General features: G+C 38.8%; 1 protein-coding gene across 9 annotated transcripts in view; it reads right to left on the reverse strand.

Moving 5' to 3' along the window:
* Positions 1–18,031, reverse strand: part of TUT4 (terminal uridylyl transferase 4) — a 113,884-nt gene extending 95,853 nt beyond the window's left edge. For 7 of the 9 annotated variants that reach the window (XR_012915300.1, XM_075998415.1, XM_075998427.1 and 4 more), the window contains exon 1: positions 17,484–17,655. The gene's annotated coding sequence lies outside the window, so the exon portion shown is untranslated. The other 2 variants (XM_075998398.1, XM_075998399.1) reach the window with 2 other exon arrangements.
* Between the last annotated feature and the right edge of the window lie 211 nt (positions 18,032–18,242).

Raw genomic sequence — 18,242 nt, forward strand, 5'->3', positions numbered from 1 at the left:
ATGAATATTCGGTTTTGGACTGTTTAGGCACTTCATCTTTATCCAACCATTGTGCCGAGCACTTGCAATTGTCAAAAAGACTCCATTTTTCATCACACATCACAATACAGTGTAGAAATGGTTTACCTTTATACTGTGACAGCAAAGAAAGGCAAGCTTCAAGACCATTTCTCTTCTGATGCTTGTTTAATTTATGCGGAACCCATCTATCCAGCTTCTACCTTGCTGATTTGTTTCAAATGGTTCAATATTGTTGGAATAGTAACTTCAAACTTTGCTGGTAATTCATGTGTAGGTTAAGATGAGTTTGCTTCCACTACAGGTTTAAGCTCACATTATATACCTTGGTCTCAGGTTGCCCATGTGGCTCATTTTCAAGATTAAAATCACCAGAATGGAACTTCTCAAACCTCTGGCATACTGTATATTCATTAGTCACATCATTCCCAAACACTTTGTTGATATTTTGAGCTGTCTGTGCAACACTGGTTCCACAACAGAACTCATATTTGAAAATAACATAAAATTTTCACCAAAATTGCTCTAAAAACAAACTTTGAAAGAAAATCACAAGCCAAACCATGAATTTTAAAGAATGAGGATGCACTTTCAACAATGAAAATAAAACAAGAAATGTCAAAGTGAAATGCCGAGATAACAACTGTAGAACTTAGTACTTACAGAAATCAGACATTTCATACTTAATAAGTTAATACAACTTAAGTTGAAACAGGTTACAAGAAATAATGAAGGGGCCGGGCGTGGTGGCTCAAGGCTGTAATCCTAGCACTCTGGGAGGCCGAGGAGGGCGGATTGCTCGAGGTCAGGAGTTCGAAACCAGCCTGAGCAAGAGCAAGACCCCGTCTCTACTATAAATAGAAAGAAATTAATTGGCCAACTAATATATATATGTAAAATTAGCCTGGCATGGTGGCATATGCCTGTAGTCCCAGCTACTCGGGAGGCTGAAGCAGAAGGATTGCTTGAGCCCAGGAGATTGAGGTTGCTGTGAGCTAGGCTGACGCCACGGCACTCACTCTAGCCTGGGCAACAAGCGAGACTCTGTCTAAAAAAAAAAAAAAAAAGAAAAGAAATAATGAAGGGATTATACACTGATAAAAAGTACAATCCAACCTGGGCCTGGTAGCTCACACCTGGAATCCCAGCACTTTGGGAGGCCAAGGCAGAAGGATCACTTGAGGCCAGAAGTTTGAGACCAGCCCAGGCAACATAGCAAGACCTCATCTCTACAAAAAGTTTAAAAATTAGCCAGGCATGGTGGCATGTACCTGTAGCCCCAGCTATTTGGGAGGCTGAGGCACGAGGATCCCTTGAGCCCAGGAGTTTGAGGCTGGAGTGAGCTAAGATCATGCCACTGCACTCCAGCCTGCACAACCAAAGGAGAACCTTTCTTAAAACACACACACACACAAACAAAAGAAAGAAAAAAAAACACAAAAAAAGGTTTAATCCAGCAAACACATAACAGTTATAAACATATACATACTAGAATGGAGCTCCAAAATATATGAAGCAAAAATTAGAAGAATTGAAAAGAGAAATAGTTCTAATAGTTCTACAATCATACTTGGAGACTTTTTAATACCCCACTTTCAATAATGGATAGAGCAATCAGACAGAAGATCAAAAAGGAAATAGAGGACTTGAACAATACTATAAACCAATTAGACATAACAGATACATACAAAAGACTCTGCCCAACATTAGCAGGATACACCTTCCATCCACCATGGGCATTTAACGTGGAAGGCAAATATTAACAAATGCTCTTGTTTTGGCCACTGAAAAGAAAAGGGGCTGGAAGACATGAATGACCAAGGAATCCTATCATCTTTTCTTACTAATGTTAACTTCTCTGAACTAACCATTTATGCTAAAAATGTTGACACAGAGGAAAAGGGAATGATGGTGCAATTCATACTTCCTTTTTCTTTCAGCCCTGCCTTACTCATCAGCAAGTCAAAGACAGTGATGGTAAAATGTGCAAGTATCAAGATGTAACATAAAGTTGAGTAAGTTTTGTGAAGCATTTACACCATTCTGGTAAAAATGAAATATACACATAAGTACAAGCTACAAAATACCAACAATTCCACATAAGAATTAAATGTTCTTACATTTGCATTTAAAATTGACATTGCACAATATAAAGATGAACAGTACAATCATGCTTAATAATTTAAAATATTTTTTATTTTTTTAATAATTTAAAATATTTAATTATTTGTCAGAATGACATTTAAAAGTAAACAAAAACCCCAAGTTGAGAGAAAGACTGCTGAAGAAAGGTAAAATCTTTATATTTTAGTATCTTTAACAGCACTTTCCTCTTTTTTTTTCCTTTGGTGACAGGGTCTCACTCTGTCACCCAGACTACTAGAGTAGAGTGGTGTCATCATAGCTCGGTGAAACCTCAAGTGCCTGGGCTCAAGAGATCCTCCTGCCTCAGCCTCCCAAGCAGCTGGGACACATCACCATGCCCGGTTAATTTTTCTATTTCTTGTAGAGATGGGGTCTGGCTCTTGCTCAGACTTGTCTCAAACTCCTAGCTTCAAGTGATCCTCCTGCCTCAGTCTTTCAGAATGCTAGGATTATAGGCATGAACCTGGCCATTCCTGCTTTTTAAACAAGGGGCCCTGAATTTCCATTTTGCATTGAGCCCTACAAACTATGTAGCTGAGGTTGCATATATTTCAAGAAAACAAATAAATCTAGAATGAACTTCAACAAACATTATTTATCAACATTCATATATAAGGTGCTGGGTTGGAGCTGAGGATACAAAGATAAATAAGGGACTCATTTCTAAAAGGGGAGGTAGTCGTATATACAAATAATGACATTATGTGACACAGCTATGGAAACCCAGAGGAAAGAGCTTAAGAAAAGCCTTCAGGCCAGGCGCTGTGGCTCACGCCTGTAATCCTAGCATGCTGGGAGGCCCAGGCGGGCAGACTGCTCCAGGTGAGGGGTTCAAAACCAGCCTGAGCAAGAGCGAGACCCCATCTCTACTATAAATAGAAAGAAATTAATAGGTCAACTAATATATATAGAAAAAATTAGCCGGGCATGGTGATGCATGCCTGTAGTCCCAGCTACTCGGGAGGCTGAGGCAGCAGGATTGCTTGAACCCAGGGGTTTGAGGTTGCTGTGAGCTAGGCTGATGCCACAGCACTCACTCTAGCCTGGGCAACAGAGTGAGACTCTGTCTCAAAAAAATAAATAAATAAATTTAAAAGAAAAGCCTTCACATCATGGAGATACCAGATGAGCTAAAAAAGAATTTCTCCTGGCCAGGTGTGGTGGCTCACACCTGTAATCCTAGTACTCTGGGAGTCTGAGACGGGAGGATCACTCAAGGTCAGGAGTTCTAAACCAGCCTGAGCAAGAGCGAGACCTCGTCTCTACTATAAATAGAAAGAAAATAATTGGACAACTAAAAATATATAAAAAAAATTAGCCAGGCATGGTGGCACATACCTGTAGTCCCAGCTACTTGGGAGGCTGAGGCAAAAGGATTGCTTAAGGCCAGGAGTCTGAGGTTGCTGTGAGCTAGGCTGATCCCATGGCACTCTAGCCCAGGCAACAGAGTGAGACTCTGTCTCAAAAAAAAAGAATTTTTCAGTTAGGAGAGGGAATAAGAAGGAATAGTCCTAATAGATAAGACTATGTACCAAACAAAATGTGTTTATGAAACTTTGAGAAATTTTTTAGGACCACAGAATAGCATGCACAATGATGAATTGGGAACATAAGCTTGGGAATTGGGAACATAAACATACATTTGCATAGCTAGTTGAGTTTACACTTAAGCTAAGAGAAGCCATAAATTTATAAAGCAGAAGAGTGGCACAGTTTCTGTTTTAGAATAACTTCTGCAGAACAAGACAGAGTGGAAAGGGAAAGGAGATGAGTCAGTAAAGTTTTACTAATAATAGTAAATTAGCTAAAATTAGCTATTTTAGTAAATTTACTAAAAATAGTAAATTAATAATAGTAATTAGCAATAATAGTAAAAAAAGTATTAAAAGGTTATTCAGGGCCTTATCAAGCGATTTTGGTAGTATGAGGAGGCCTGTATTAAACAGTCAAGTGGGGGCCGGGCGCTGTGGCTCACGCCTGTAATCCTAGCTCTTGGGAGGCCGAGGCGGGCGGATTGCTCAAGGTCAGGAGTTCAAAACCAGCCTGAGCAAGAGCGAGACCCCGTCTCTACTATAAATAGAAAGAAATTAATTGGCCAACTGATATATATATAAAAAAAAAAATTAGCCGGGCATGGTGGCGCATGCCTGTAGTCCCAGCTACTCGGGAGGCTGAGGCAGGAGGATCGCTTGAGCCCAGGAGTTTGAGGTTGCTGTGAGCTAGGCTGACGCCACGGCACTCACTCTGGCCTGGACAACAAAGCGAGACTCTGTCTCAAAAAAAAAAAAAAACAGTCAAGTGGGTTTCTTTCTTGAAGGACTTCTCAGATTCTGCAATTTGCTAATAAACACTGTAAATCTCTGAGAGATATAATTTGCAACATTTCCAAGACTTAATTAAGCAAGCCTCTTTTGCCAGCACCACTTATCAGTATCTCAAAGAACTGTAAGGAACACAAGTTTTTTAACACTGTCCTATGAAACAGAAGGCCACCAATGAGTGAGAAAAGCAGAGGGCAGTAGAGGGCTTAAGAAAGGGAAGTAAAATAATAGTAAATCTGAGGAATAGGAAAGGAAATTTGACTAGAATACTGCCACACTATGTTAAGGACCTAACTAAATACATAAAATCCCAATTCACTAGTTTGTACAATGTGCAGATATTAAAATTTGCACTGGGTCTGAAATTTACAGACTGAATATTTCAATAAGATAAGGAACACAACAGTAATGGTGCTTGTCAGGGGAAAGGATAAAGCCACAAGGAGGATATATATACAGAGATTAGGGATATAGAAAACTAAAGAAACATAAAAGATGCAAATATAGATAATTTAGAGTTTGGTCAGAAGTGGAACCATTTTGAACCATATGAGTAGTTATGTCAGGAAAGCAAAGAATATCACTGGAACACAGAAATTAAGGAATATAAAGTTAAAGTGTTAGATGACCTTCAATATTATGCTTCCAATTACCCAATATGATGTTAAGAACTACACCAAAGTATAAATGGATGTAAGCAAGTGACCTAGAGGTTCCTAGATGGAAGTGACAAAGTCAGATAAGAAACATAGCCAGCAGGGCACCAGCCTTAGAAAAGAAGGAATTTTAGAGGAGGACAGAAGACAATATGCAGAAAAATATGGATATCTGATTTTCTGGTTTTGAGAAAACAGGTAAAAGGGAAATAAGCTACATTCCCTAGAGAATTTAGAATAATAATTCTCAATCTTTTTTCTGTTCCAACACATCTGATATATAGAACACACTTCCACCATGAATGAGGTGGAACACTAGAATGGGGGAGCAGGGGAGATGAGGATATCTGTAAGCAGCTTTAAGGCCTTCCAAAGTGATTATGAAATGCCTTCTCAAGGAAGTATAATCCTCATATATTGAAAATTACTGGTTTAAAAGTGGTGCTATCAGAGAATGCTTAAACACAAGTTTCAAACACAAAATAAAAATTTTTTATCTGTATAATAACCAAGTATCTACCAAATGTTAAGGCGGAGTTTAAGACACTACTATATAACAATGCCACAAGTGCCTACAAAAAGTCCTGGAGCTCTTACAGATTTTCAGTTTTAAAAAAAAAAGACAAACATTTATGAGAATACAGCTGCAGCTACTACATGTCTAGTATGCCCATTCCTTTATCCTTACACATCTGTGAAGTTAATACAATTTTGTAGTATTTCTACTTTATACATTAATGAGGCACCCTGAGTTTATGACTTGCCTAAGATGATACAAATGGAACTGGTATATGACAAGAAACAAGAGTCCCAATTTTCGGTCCTAAGCTTAGGCAATAGGGTATGTCTCTTAGCCTAAACCAACAGTTCTCAAATTTTGGGGTCTCAGTATGCCTTGATACTCAAAATATTGAGGATTCAAAGAACTTTTGCCTTTGTGGGTTATATCTATTGATATTTACATCATTAGACATTAAAACTGAGAAATTTTTCAAACACAAGAACATACTATTAACTCATTCTATAAGGCCAGAATTACTCTAATACCAAAACCAAAGACATCATAAGAAAACTACAGATAGACATCCCTTATGAATATAGATGTAAAGATCCTCAACAAAATTCTAGCAAAGCACATTCAATAACGTATAAAAAGGATTATAAACCATAATTAAGTGGGATCTATCCCAAGAATGTAAGGTGGCTGGTTCAATATAAATAAATCAATCAATGTAATACACTGTATTAACCCTTTGCACTCGGATGTCGGATGTCGAGTGTGACTCGACACCGTTAGCATCGGTAGCAGCTCCTATGTCAAGCCACACTCGACACATAGTTTCACCACGGGGGGAGGGGGGATTTTTGTCTATTTTTCCAGTATCTTTTCTTGTTTTCATTAGCATGAAAGGAAAAGTAAAATGTAAATGCAGAGACGGTACACTAACTTCCAGGGATAGATTATTATCCACTAACTTAGAGCAACGTTTAGATGGAAAGCTCCATATAATCACACCTCACCCTAACAAAAAATACAAAGATTGTGTTGTTTGTTCTAACAGAAAAATCAAAGGAGGAAGAAAAGAGATTTATATTTGCGAAACATGTGAATGTAAACCAGGTCTTCATGTGGGTGAATGTTTCAAAAAATATCACACCATGAAAAATTATAGAGATTAAAATTACTCTTTGACTGTATCAATAATTTGAAATATAAAAAAATTCAAATAAGTAAGTTTGTATGAAAAGAAACTCCAGTTTTTAATTCTACTGCTGGGCTTTGTAAAATCTGGAGTATTTAAAAAATTAAATCCCGAGTAGAATAAAAGAATCGAGAAAAAAGCAAGCGAGTTCAAAGGGTTAATAAAGGACAAAAACCACAAGATCATCTCAATAGATGTAAAAAAAGCACTTGACAAATCTAATACCCTTTTATGATAAAAAACAAACTTAGATTAGAAGGGAACTTCCTCAACCTGATAAAAGGTATCTACAAAACCCCATAGGTGACATCATACCTAATGGTGAAAGCCTGAGTGTATTCTGTTAAGATCAGAAACCAAGATTAGGATGTCTCCTATCTTCACTTCTATTCAACAATGTACTAGCCAGAACAATTAGGCAAGAAAAAGAAATAGAAGGTATTCAAACTGGCCAGATGGGGTGGCATGAGCCTATAGTCACAGCTACTCTGGAGGCTAAGGCAGAGGACTGCTTGAGCTCTGGAGTCAAGACCAGCCTGGGCAAAATAGTGAGAGCTAGTAGTATTCAAGACAAAAAAAAAAAAAAAAAAGGCATCCAAATTAGAAAGAAAAAAGTATAACTATCAAAACTGTCTGCATTTATAGATGACATAATCTTATATAGAGAAAATCCTAAGAAATCCACAAAAAACTCTTCAAGCTAATAAATTCAACAAGGTTGCAGGACACAAATTCAATATAAAAAAAAAAAAATCAGCTGAGGCCGAGCACAGTGGCTCATGCCTGTCTGTAATCCTAGCACTCTGGGAGACCACGGTGGGAGGATCACTTTAGGTCAGGAGTTTGAGACCAGCCTGAGCAACAGCAAGACCCATCTCTACTAAAAATATAAAAATTAGCCAGGTGTGGTGGTATGCACCTGTAGTCCCACCTACTGGGGAGGCTGAGCAGGAAGATCGCTCGAGCCCAGGAGTCTGAGGTTGCTATGAGCTAGGCTGATGCCACGGCACTCTACTCAAGGATACAGAGTGACACTGTCTCAAAAACAAATAAATAAATAATTTTAAAAGGTCCATTGTCCTTCTATACACTAGCAATGAATAATCCAAAATGAAATTTAGACAATTCCATTTACAATAGCATCAAAAAATAAAACACTTAGGAATAAATTTAACAAAAGAAGTATAAGACTAGTACACCGAAAACTATAAAACATTGCTGAAAGAAATTAGACATGCCACAGTCGAGAATGCATAAAAAAAAAAAAAAAGAAATTAGACAAAAACACATCCTATGTTCATAGACTGAAAGACATAATCTGATTAAGATGACAATAATCGCCAAATTGATCACCAGATTTAACATAATCCCTTGCAAAATTCTAGCTGCCTTTTCTTGCAGAAATTGACAAGCTAATCCTAAAATTCACGTCAAATTGCAAAGGATCCCAGGTAGCCAAAACAATCTTAAAAAAGAACAAAGTTGGAGGATTCACACTTCCCAATTTCAAAACTAACTACAAATCTACAGTAATCAAGACTGGGTAGTACTAGCATAATGACAGATATACAGATCAATGGAATAGAATTGAGAACCTAGAAATAAACCCATACATAAATGGTCAATTAATTTCAACGAGAATGCCAAACTATTCAACAAGGCAAAGAATAGTCTTGTCAGTAAATAGTGCTGGGACAAATGAACAGCCACATGTAAAATTATAAAGTTAGACCTCTACCTCAAACCACATACAAAAATAATTCGAAATGGTTCAAAGACCTACATGTAAAATTATTAATATTAGGGAAAAAATATAGGAGTAAATCTTCACAATCTTGGATCAGGCAATGATTTCTTAGGTATGATATCTAAAGCAGAGAACAAAGATAGATAAATAGAGCAAAGCAAAGATAGATAAATAGTACTTTATCAAAATTTAAAACCTTTGTGCTTCAACAAACTCAAGAAGGCTGGGCGTGGTGGCTCATGCCTGTAATCCTAGCACTCTGGGAGACCGATCACTCAAGGTCAGGAGTTCAAAACCAGCCTGAGCAAGAGCGAGACCTCGTCTCTACTATAAATAGAAAGAAATTAATTGGCCAACTAAAAATATATAGCCAGGCATGGTGGCACGTGCCTGTAGTCCCAGCTACTTGGGAGGCTGAGGCAGAAGGATTGCTTAAGGCCAGGAGTTTGAGGTTGCTGTGAGGTAGGCTGATGCCATGGCACTCTAGCCCGGGCAACAAAGTGAGACTCTGTCTCAAAAAAAAAAGAAAAAGAAAAAGAAAAAGAAAAAGAAAAAGAAAAAGAAAAAGAAAAAGAAAAAGAAAAAGAAAAAGAAAAAGAAAAAGAAAAAGAAAAAGAAAAAGAAAAAGAAAAAGAAAAAGAAAAAGAAAAAGAAAAAGAAAAAGAAAAAGAAAAAGAAAAAGAAAAAGAAAAAGAAAAAGAAAAAGAAAAGAAAAGAAAAACAAACTCAAGAAAATGAAAAAAACAGTATGGTAGACCCAACAATTCCACTTCTGACTATATACACTCCAAGAACTGAAAGTAGAGACTTGAACAGATATTTGAATACCAATGTTCACAGAAGAACTAGTCATAGTAGCCAAAAGGTAAAAACAACCCAAATGTCTATCAATAGATGAGTGGATAAACAAAACATGGTATGAATATACTATGGAATATTATCAACCTTTAAAAAGTAGAAAATTCTGACATATGCTACAACATGAACCTTGAAGATATTATGTTAAATGAAATAAGCCAGTCAAAAACTAACAAATATTATATGATTCTACCCATATGATGTACCTAAAGTAGTCAAATTCATAGAGCAAGAAAGTAGAATGGCAGTTGCCAGAGCCTGGTTAGAAAAGGGACTTACTTATTGTTTAACAGGCACAAAGTTTCAGTTTGGGAAAATGAAAATGTTCTAGAGATGGATGGAGGTGATAAGGGCACAATAATGTGAATATACTTAATGTCATTAAATGTACACTTAAAAATGAATAAAATGTTATGAACATTGATTCAAAAATCCTCGACAGAATACTAGCAAACCAAATTCAGCTGAATATTCAAAGGATTATACACCGTGATCAAATGGAATTTATTCCTAGAATGCAAGTATGGTTCCACATATGAAAACAGATCAACATATTACATCAAATGTACAGAACAAGAAGAAAGCCACGCAATCATCTTGATGCAGGAAAAGCATCTGAAAAATTCAAAATCCTTCAATGATAAAAAAAGTCAACAAACTACGAATAGAAGGAAACTACCTGAACATAATAAAATCTGTGTAAGAAAAACCTACAGTAGACACCATACTCAATGGTAAAAGACTGAAAGCTTTTTCTCTAAGATAAGGCAAGGAAGCCAGCTTTCGCCATTCTATTCAACACAGTACTGGCAGTTCTAGCCAGAGAAATTATGCAAAAGAAAGAAATAAAAGGCATCTAAATTTTAAAAAAAGAAGTAAAATTACCCCTGTTTTCATATGATATGATTTTATAAACAGAAAACCCCAAAGATTACACACACAAAAAAAAAAAACTATTAGAACTAATAAGTGAATTCAGCAAAGTATCAAGATACAAAGTCAACACACAAAAATCAGCTGCATTTCCATACACAATGAACAATCTGAAGGGAAATTAAGAAAACAACTCCACTTATAAAAGTATGAAAAAGAATAAAATACTAAGGAATTACATAACCAAGGAAGTGAGAGACTTGTACAACAAAAAGTAGAAAACGCTGCTGAAAGAAATTAGAGCCAGGCACAGTGATGAGCACCTGTAGTTCTAGATACTTGGAAAACTGAGGCAGGAGGATAGCTTGAGCAAAGGAGTTTGAGGTTACCGTGAGCTATAATCATTCCACTGCACTCCAGCTTGGGCAACAAAGCAAGACCCTGCCTCTTAAAAAAAAAAAAAAAAAAAAGATACACAAATGAATAGGCACATAAGAGATGCTCAACATCTCATTAGTCATTAGGAAAATCAAACCCACAATGAGGTACCATTTCACCTACCACAATGACTATAATTAAAAAGATGGACCCCAGGCCAGGCGCGGTTGCTCATGCCTATAAATCCTAGCACTCTGGGAGGCCGAAACGGGCGGATTGCTCGAGGTCAGGAGTTCGAAACCAGCCTGAGCAAGAGCGAGACCCTATCTCTACTATAAATCGAAATAAATTAATTGGCCAACTAATATATATTAGAAAAAATTAGCCGGGCATGGTGGCACATGCTTGTAGTCCCAGCTACTCAGGAGGCTGAGGCAGAAGGATTGCTTGAGCCCAGGAGTTTGAGGTTGCTGTGAGCTAGGCTGACGCCATGGCACTCACTCTAGCCAGGGCAACAAAGCGAGACTCTGTCTCAAAAAAAAAAAAAAAAGATGGACAATAATAAGTGATGGTGAGGATATGGAGAAACTGGAACCTTCATACATAGCTAGTGGGAACATAAAATGGTACAGCAGCTCTGAAAAACAATTTGGCAGAAACATAAATATATCAAAACACCCAGCAATTCCACTCTGGGGTATAAAGCCAAAATAAATAAAAACATACATTCACACAAAAACTTTTACATGATGATGTTCATAGCAGTACTACTCATAATAGCCAAAGAGTGGAAACAGACCAAATGTCCATCAAAGGAAAAATGGATAAACAAAGTGTGGTATTTCCATAGAATGTAATACTAGTCAGCCATAAGAAAGAATGAAAAGCTGATACATGCTACAGTATGGCCAAACCTTGAAAATATTAAGTTTAGTAGTGAAAGAAGCCAGACAAAAAAAGCCACATACCCACATACTGTATAATTCCATTTACATGAAATGTCCAGAATCTCCAGAGGCAAATTTCTAGAGATAGAAAGTGGCTTAGTGGTTGCCAAAGGCTTAGAGGAGGAGGGAATTAGGAGTGACTGCTAAGGAGTACAAGGTTTCTTTGGGGGATAATAAAAATATTCTGGAATTAAAAAGTGATGGTCATACCACTTTATACTAAAACCACTGAATCATATATTTTAAAAGGGTGAATTTTATGGTGGTATAAATTTTTTTTTTAAACACAGTCTCACTCTATTACAATTCCTGGGCTCAAGCAATTCTCCTGCCTCAGCCTCCAGAATAGCTGGGACTACAAATGCACATCATCTTGCTTGCCTAATTTTTCTATTTTATGTAGAGATTAGGTCTCACTTGGGCTGGTCTTGAACTCCTGACCTCAAGTGATCCTCCCACCTTGGCCTCCCAGAGTGCTAGTACTATAGGCTTGAGCCACTGTACCTGGCCAGTGGTATTGTAAATCATATCTCAAAGAAAAAGGGAAAAAGGCCGGGCGCTGTGGCTCACGCCTGTAATCCTAGCTCTTGGGAGGCCGAGGCGGGCGGATTGCTCGAGGTCAGGAGTTCAAAACCAGCCTGAGCAAGAGCGAGACCCCGTCTCTACTATAAATAGAAAGAAATTAATTGGCCAACTGATATATATATAAAAAATTAGCCGGGCATGGTGGCACATGCCTGTAGTCCCAGCTACTCGGGGGGCTGAGGCAGAAGGATCACTCAAGCCCAGGAGTTTGAGGTTGCTGTGAGCTAGGCTGACGCCACGGCACTCACTCTAGCCTGGACAACAAAGTGAGACTCTGTCTCAAAAAAAAAAAAAAAAAGAAAGAAAAAGGGAAAAAAACAATATACTATTATACATTCCATTAGTCATCAAAGCAATAATGATTTCACATGTCATGTAGATACCACTCTGGATGGGAAAAGAGGAATAGTATTTTAACACTAATATGAAAACAGTTTCACTCCAAGACATTCCCCCCCCCACACACACACACACACACAAAAGGTCCCCAAACATAGTTTGAATATCACCGGCCTAAACTAATGCTCAGCACGAGCATTAGTGCTTAATGAATACGTAATGACTGATCAATTTTAATAATTAATTATTTAAACTACAGTAGCAAACACAATGACAAAATACAATCAGGTTTAGATATTCTCTGTAATTCATACTTTACATACTTGCAACATATTTTTGACAACCTATGTGACAATACAGAATTTAACACCCTTTGCATACTAAATTTTTTTTTTTTTGAGACAGAGTCTCGCTTTGTTGCCCAGGCTAGAGTGAGTGCCGTGGCATCAGCCTAGCTCACAGCAACCTCAAACTCCTGGGCTCAAGCCATCCTCCTGCCTCAGCCTCCCAAGTAGCTGGGACTATAGGCATGCACCACCATGCCCGGCTAATTTTTTTCTATATATATTAGTTGGTCAATTAATTTCTTTCTATTTTTATAGTAGAGACGGGGTCTCGCTCTTGCTCAGGCTGATTTCGAACTCCTGACCTCGAGCAATCCGCCCGCCTCGGCCTCCCAGAGTGTTAGGATTACAGGCGTGAGCCACCGCGCCCGGCCTGCATACTAAATTTTGACACTCTAAGATTGAGGTACAACACAGTGTAGTGGTGAAGAGCTCTGACTCGACTCCACTCAGACACCCTAAGTTCAAATCCTGGCTCTGCAGCAAACTAGCTGGGAGATCTTGTCCTAGGTATTCAACTCCTCTACAAGTATTTTCCTCACCTGTAAATGAGGATAGTATCAAAAAGGTTATTGTGAGGACTGAGTTAATAATTAGCACATAGTAACTATACAGTAATTTATTATCATTGTAAATCAAATACCTATTTAAAACTATCAGATTGTGATATGAATAGGTGTGAATAACACACCTATTTCTTTTTGAAAGTACAGGATGTTTTGTACAAAGACTGAGATGTTGATCATCTTCGGTCTTCAATGCCCTAACCTACTGCTTTCTATCACTAAACTAGAAAACAGTCAACTGATCTGAGCCAAGGAGTGAAAAAACTTTCTGGGTAACCATAATGGTAATTTCTCCCAGAGGTAATTTTCTCAAAAGAATTTTCTAAAAACTTAAAAAATTCTTAGGTGGTAAGATTTGGATCACAGGATCTTCAAAAAAACAGTCTGGAATCCATAGAGGGAGAGTGGTATGGAAAAGAAGCTTGACTATCCACTGAAAACTGGGTTACAATGTGTTGGTAAGGAAGCCAAGGAGGAAGCAAGACTAAAACTAGGAGTCAGAAAACATAGTTCTAATCACAGTTCAACCACTATCTCACTTGGTGATCTCACAAAATAAAAATCCAAACAACTTAACATACATGGCCCTTCACAATTTGACTGCTACTTCCAATCATTTCTCTCACCACTCTACCCATATCCCCAACTCCTGCCACACTGAATTTCTCACTCTTCCCCACATACCAAGGTCCATCACAATGTATCATCTTGATATGTTACTCCCTAGGTCTGAAATGGCCTCCAGTCCAACTCTTCTTCACCTAGCAAACTCCTACTTATCCCTCAAGAGCTAGCTTCTTCCCTCTGAACTCCTATCATAATCTACTGTGTTGTAATTTATTGTATTATATGTAGACTCAATTCCTTGAAAGCAGAGTTTGTCTTCTATATTTTTGTCTCTCTAAAACCTAGCATTGTCTAGTATAAAGTACAAATGCAAATGTTTGATGAAATGGTTAAATGAATGAACAACTTTATACAGTTTCCCCTTCTACAAAATTAAGAAAATAGTTAACACATCTGAAAAGCAACATAGCATATACATTAGTAAAACAGATCTATTTTGAAATCCTTCTAACTTTATGATCTTCAGCAAATTACTTAGCCTCTGTGAGTCAGATTCCTCATCTATAAACAGGTTTCATACGGTTGTTAACATTGAACAAGAGACAAAAATGCATAAACCTGTCTAGCACAGTGCCTGGAACAAAACAGGTACTGTAATAAATGTTAGTTCCCTTTTCTCTCCCCCTTCAACTCTCAGAATAATTTTAGACATCCAGTGAGATGATTTAATATGAAAATAATCTGAACACCATAAGACAACCACACAAATTAAATCTCACTTAGGAGGAAAAAAAATCTGAACTGTTAATCTTGTATTTATATACTTTTTCCTCTTTTCAGGTTTATAAGAAACACTTGAGAACATTACGCTGGTTTTTAAACATTTCCCCAAATTATGCAATTATCTAGGATTCTAGAATTAAAACAATTCAATTAGTACCATGTAAACAACCCTAATTCCTCTAAGATTAATAATAAAATGTCCACATATCCTCCTTTGAAATATGGTATTCTTTTCCTTTACCTGGTTTAGGTCTTTCTAGAATTATTCTTTTTTAAAACATATTTCTATTTGCAACAATGACTTTGATTGAATTTTGTAACATTATTTTATCAATCAAGCATCTGCAATATATTTTAAAAAGGAAAACATCTCACTGAATTGTTATATCAAAATGATCTGATCTTTTTTTAAGGATAAACAAAATTTACTGGCATTAGCATTTACATTAAGTCCTGTTTATTTTCTGTCTCTGAAACAAGAAACTTCCAGCAGCGAATAAACTCAAACACCTTTCTTTACCTACGATCCTGATTTGACATTATATAAAGAACAAAGTAATTAATGGTACTTATTATGTATGTCAAGGTTAACTTTAAGGTCAAAAAAAGTTTTCTAATTACTTACTCTTACTAAAATGACCCTGCTCTGGGAACTAATAAAAATTCTCTTTAAACACCTTTTTGTTAATCAGAGATATTTATAATTACAATTATGGATTTTGGTTCTAAAAGGCCTAAAATTAAAATGTAGACACAGTACTGTTCTAGCTAAATTAACTAAAAATAAATGTAATTTTAGATGTGGTTTAGAATTTATAAAACTGAATTAAACTTATATGCATGATATCTTGTTAATTTATATAAATTACTAACAACTTGGCCTAGGATAATGAAAAGACCTTATATTTCCTTTCTGTATTTAGATGTTTGCTAGACTTAAAACATTAAATGTCAATAACTTTCACTTCCACTTCTGGATTATTTCAAGGAAGTTTCATTTTTTCATTTTCCACACTACCCAAAAGAAAAATTGCAAACAGCAGTAAAATTCAAGTACAAGAGTTTTTTTTTTTAAACTTTCTTTTGTTTACACTAAATATATTTTTAAAGCATAAAATGATTCAAAATTCTTACCTTTCCCAAAGTATGTGGTTTCTAAGCAGCACTATTTAAAAATGTGTTTATAAAAGCAACAGAGCACACTAGACACTAATGAGTTCATTGATTATCTTAAGCACAGTTTTCTAAATTAATCGATATTTCATAATTTCACAAGTTGTGACTAATCAGTACTAGGATGCTGTGTAGTGCAGCAAATTCTAAGGAGACATACATAGATTCTGAGCCTAAAGAAAATTTCAACGTACACACACAAAGTCAACTTTTCTTTTTAAACTATCCCACAATTCAACACCCTGGTATGGCATTCTCTGTAAATTATTATATCCGGTTGGGATCATCCAATTTTATTAGCTGATAGTTCTCCATCACTTTAAAAACTGAAACAGCATATATGTATGGTATGTCCTGTTTCACCAAGTGCTACAAACATTTCGCTGCTACAAGACTTGGGGGGGAAAATCTTCGAAAATAAAAGGTAATCTGATCCACTCAAGCTAATTACTAAATGCATGCCAGCAATACACAATTCGAATTGCATTTCTGGACACTAAGAAGATCACAAAGGGAACATCAAATATGTAAGGAACTACTTTTGTATCAAAAAATATATCAAAACGAAGAAATGTGATATACTGAAACTAAGATATCACGGAAGCTACAAAATTCATTTAAGATTTGGTAATTTACTGAAAAGAAAATGTTTAATCAACGTTGTTAAAACAACAGTAATTCATCCCGTTCAAGTACGACTAGAAATCCCGCCGATATGCTTCTTTCAGGTCTAAATATCTCATTCTTTTGGAATCCAGATATCAATAGGATCTGAAACCTCTCACGGAGGCGTGCAACACACTCGGGGAGTGCTGTCTGTTTACAAATAGGAATCTCACAGTTACCCACGTCAAAAGCGCGCATTACCACCTTTCGACTAGGGGGCGGGGGGGTGGGGAGAGAAGGCGGGCAAGCAAGAAACGAAATCCACACAGACACCTCTGTCCTTTCCCTACATTAAAACATTATGTATTACATGTGAGCCCAGAGAAAACATTTATTACGTATTACATGCGCGTGCATATTTATATGTTATATATATATACACACACACACATCTATATCTAAGCAAGGGTGAAAGAAAAGACACATATGACAGGAAATCGTACTGAACCCACCAGAATGCTCAAACTAATCCCGTTAACTCAAATCCACCTCACGGGTCTACAACAGGTTTCGGTCCGGGGCCGGAGCCCAGCCACTATGTGGAGTTCGTCCCCAAAGCGCCCCAATGCCCTCCTCAGGCCGCCCAGGCCGCCGTCCCTACCTCCCACGTCTCAGTCTTCCCCTGGGACACCCGAAGCCCGTTCCAGCACAGAAAGAAGTGTCAGGCCCCAAGGGGGTGGCTGAGACGCGCTCAGGCAGGGCCCCCGACACCTGCGAGGCTCGGCACCTGAGGAGAGCGAACTGGGGGCCGCCCGGCCTTCCCGAGCACACCCCCTCCGCACCGGGCGCTGCGCCGCAGCCGGAACCTCGGTACCTGCGAGGCCCGCGAGCTACAGGCGCGCGCGACGCCTCCTCATCTCAGTGGCTCCCGCTCCCCCTCCGCCTCCTGCCGCCGCTGCTGCCGCCGCCGCCGTCACCGCCGCCGCTGGAGGCCGGGACACGACGAGCTCAGGGCTCCACCGCCATGTCCGCCGCGCCGCGAACTGCATTGTGGGGGGGAAGGGATGGGGAGGGGGAGGGGGGAGGGAGAGAAAGAGGAGGACCCGCTGAGGGGAGGGGGCCGAGGAAGAGTGGGAGCCGTGGGAGAGGGGGAGGGGAGAGAAGGACAGAACCCTGAATGGGGTCCCGGACTGGAGGGTAGGAGACCAACGGGGAAGAGACCCAGGAGAGGAGACGCAGAGGAAAGGGTGCTGGGGGCCCCCAGGAACCAGTTAAACCGGGGCGGGGGGAGGAGGCTTGTGGTGGTCGCGAAGGAACAATGGGGAGAGGGCCGAGGTGGGAGGACGGCGCACTCACACCCACGCTGAGGGAAGGGGAGCGAGCGCGAGGACACTCGTTAGCCTGCGGGGAGGGGGCGGGGCCCCCAAGCGGAGGGGGAGGGTCGAAGTCACCCGCGGCTCGTGGGGAGGAGCGAGGCCCGGGAGGAGAGGTCGTGAGGTCCCGCAGCCCGACTGGGTGTCGCTGGGGAGCCGTGCGGGGTCGCCGGCGCGGCCGCGCCGCTCATGTCAGCCTCCTGGGCTCTACCCGGGAGCCCAGGCAGAAAGAAGGGCTCGAAAGCTGCCTTGGCGCCTCA

The sequence above is a fragment of the Microcebus murinus genome, chromosome 2 (assembly GCF_040939455.1).
Source record: "Microcebus murinus isolate Inina chromosome 2, M.murinus_Inina_mat1.0, whole genome shotgun sequence".
Taxonomy (NCBI): Eukaryota; Metazoa; Chordata; class Mammalia; order Primates; family Cheirogaleidae; genus Microcebus; species Microcebus murinus.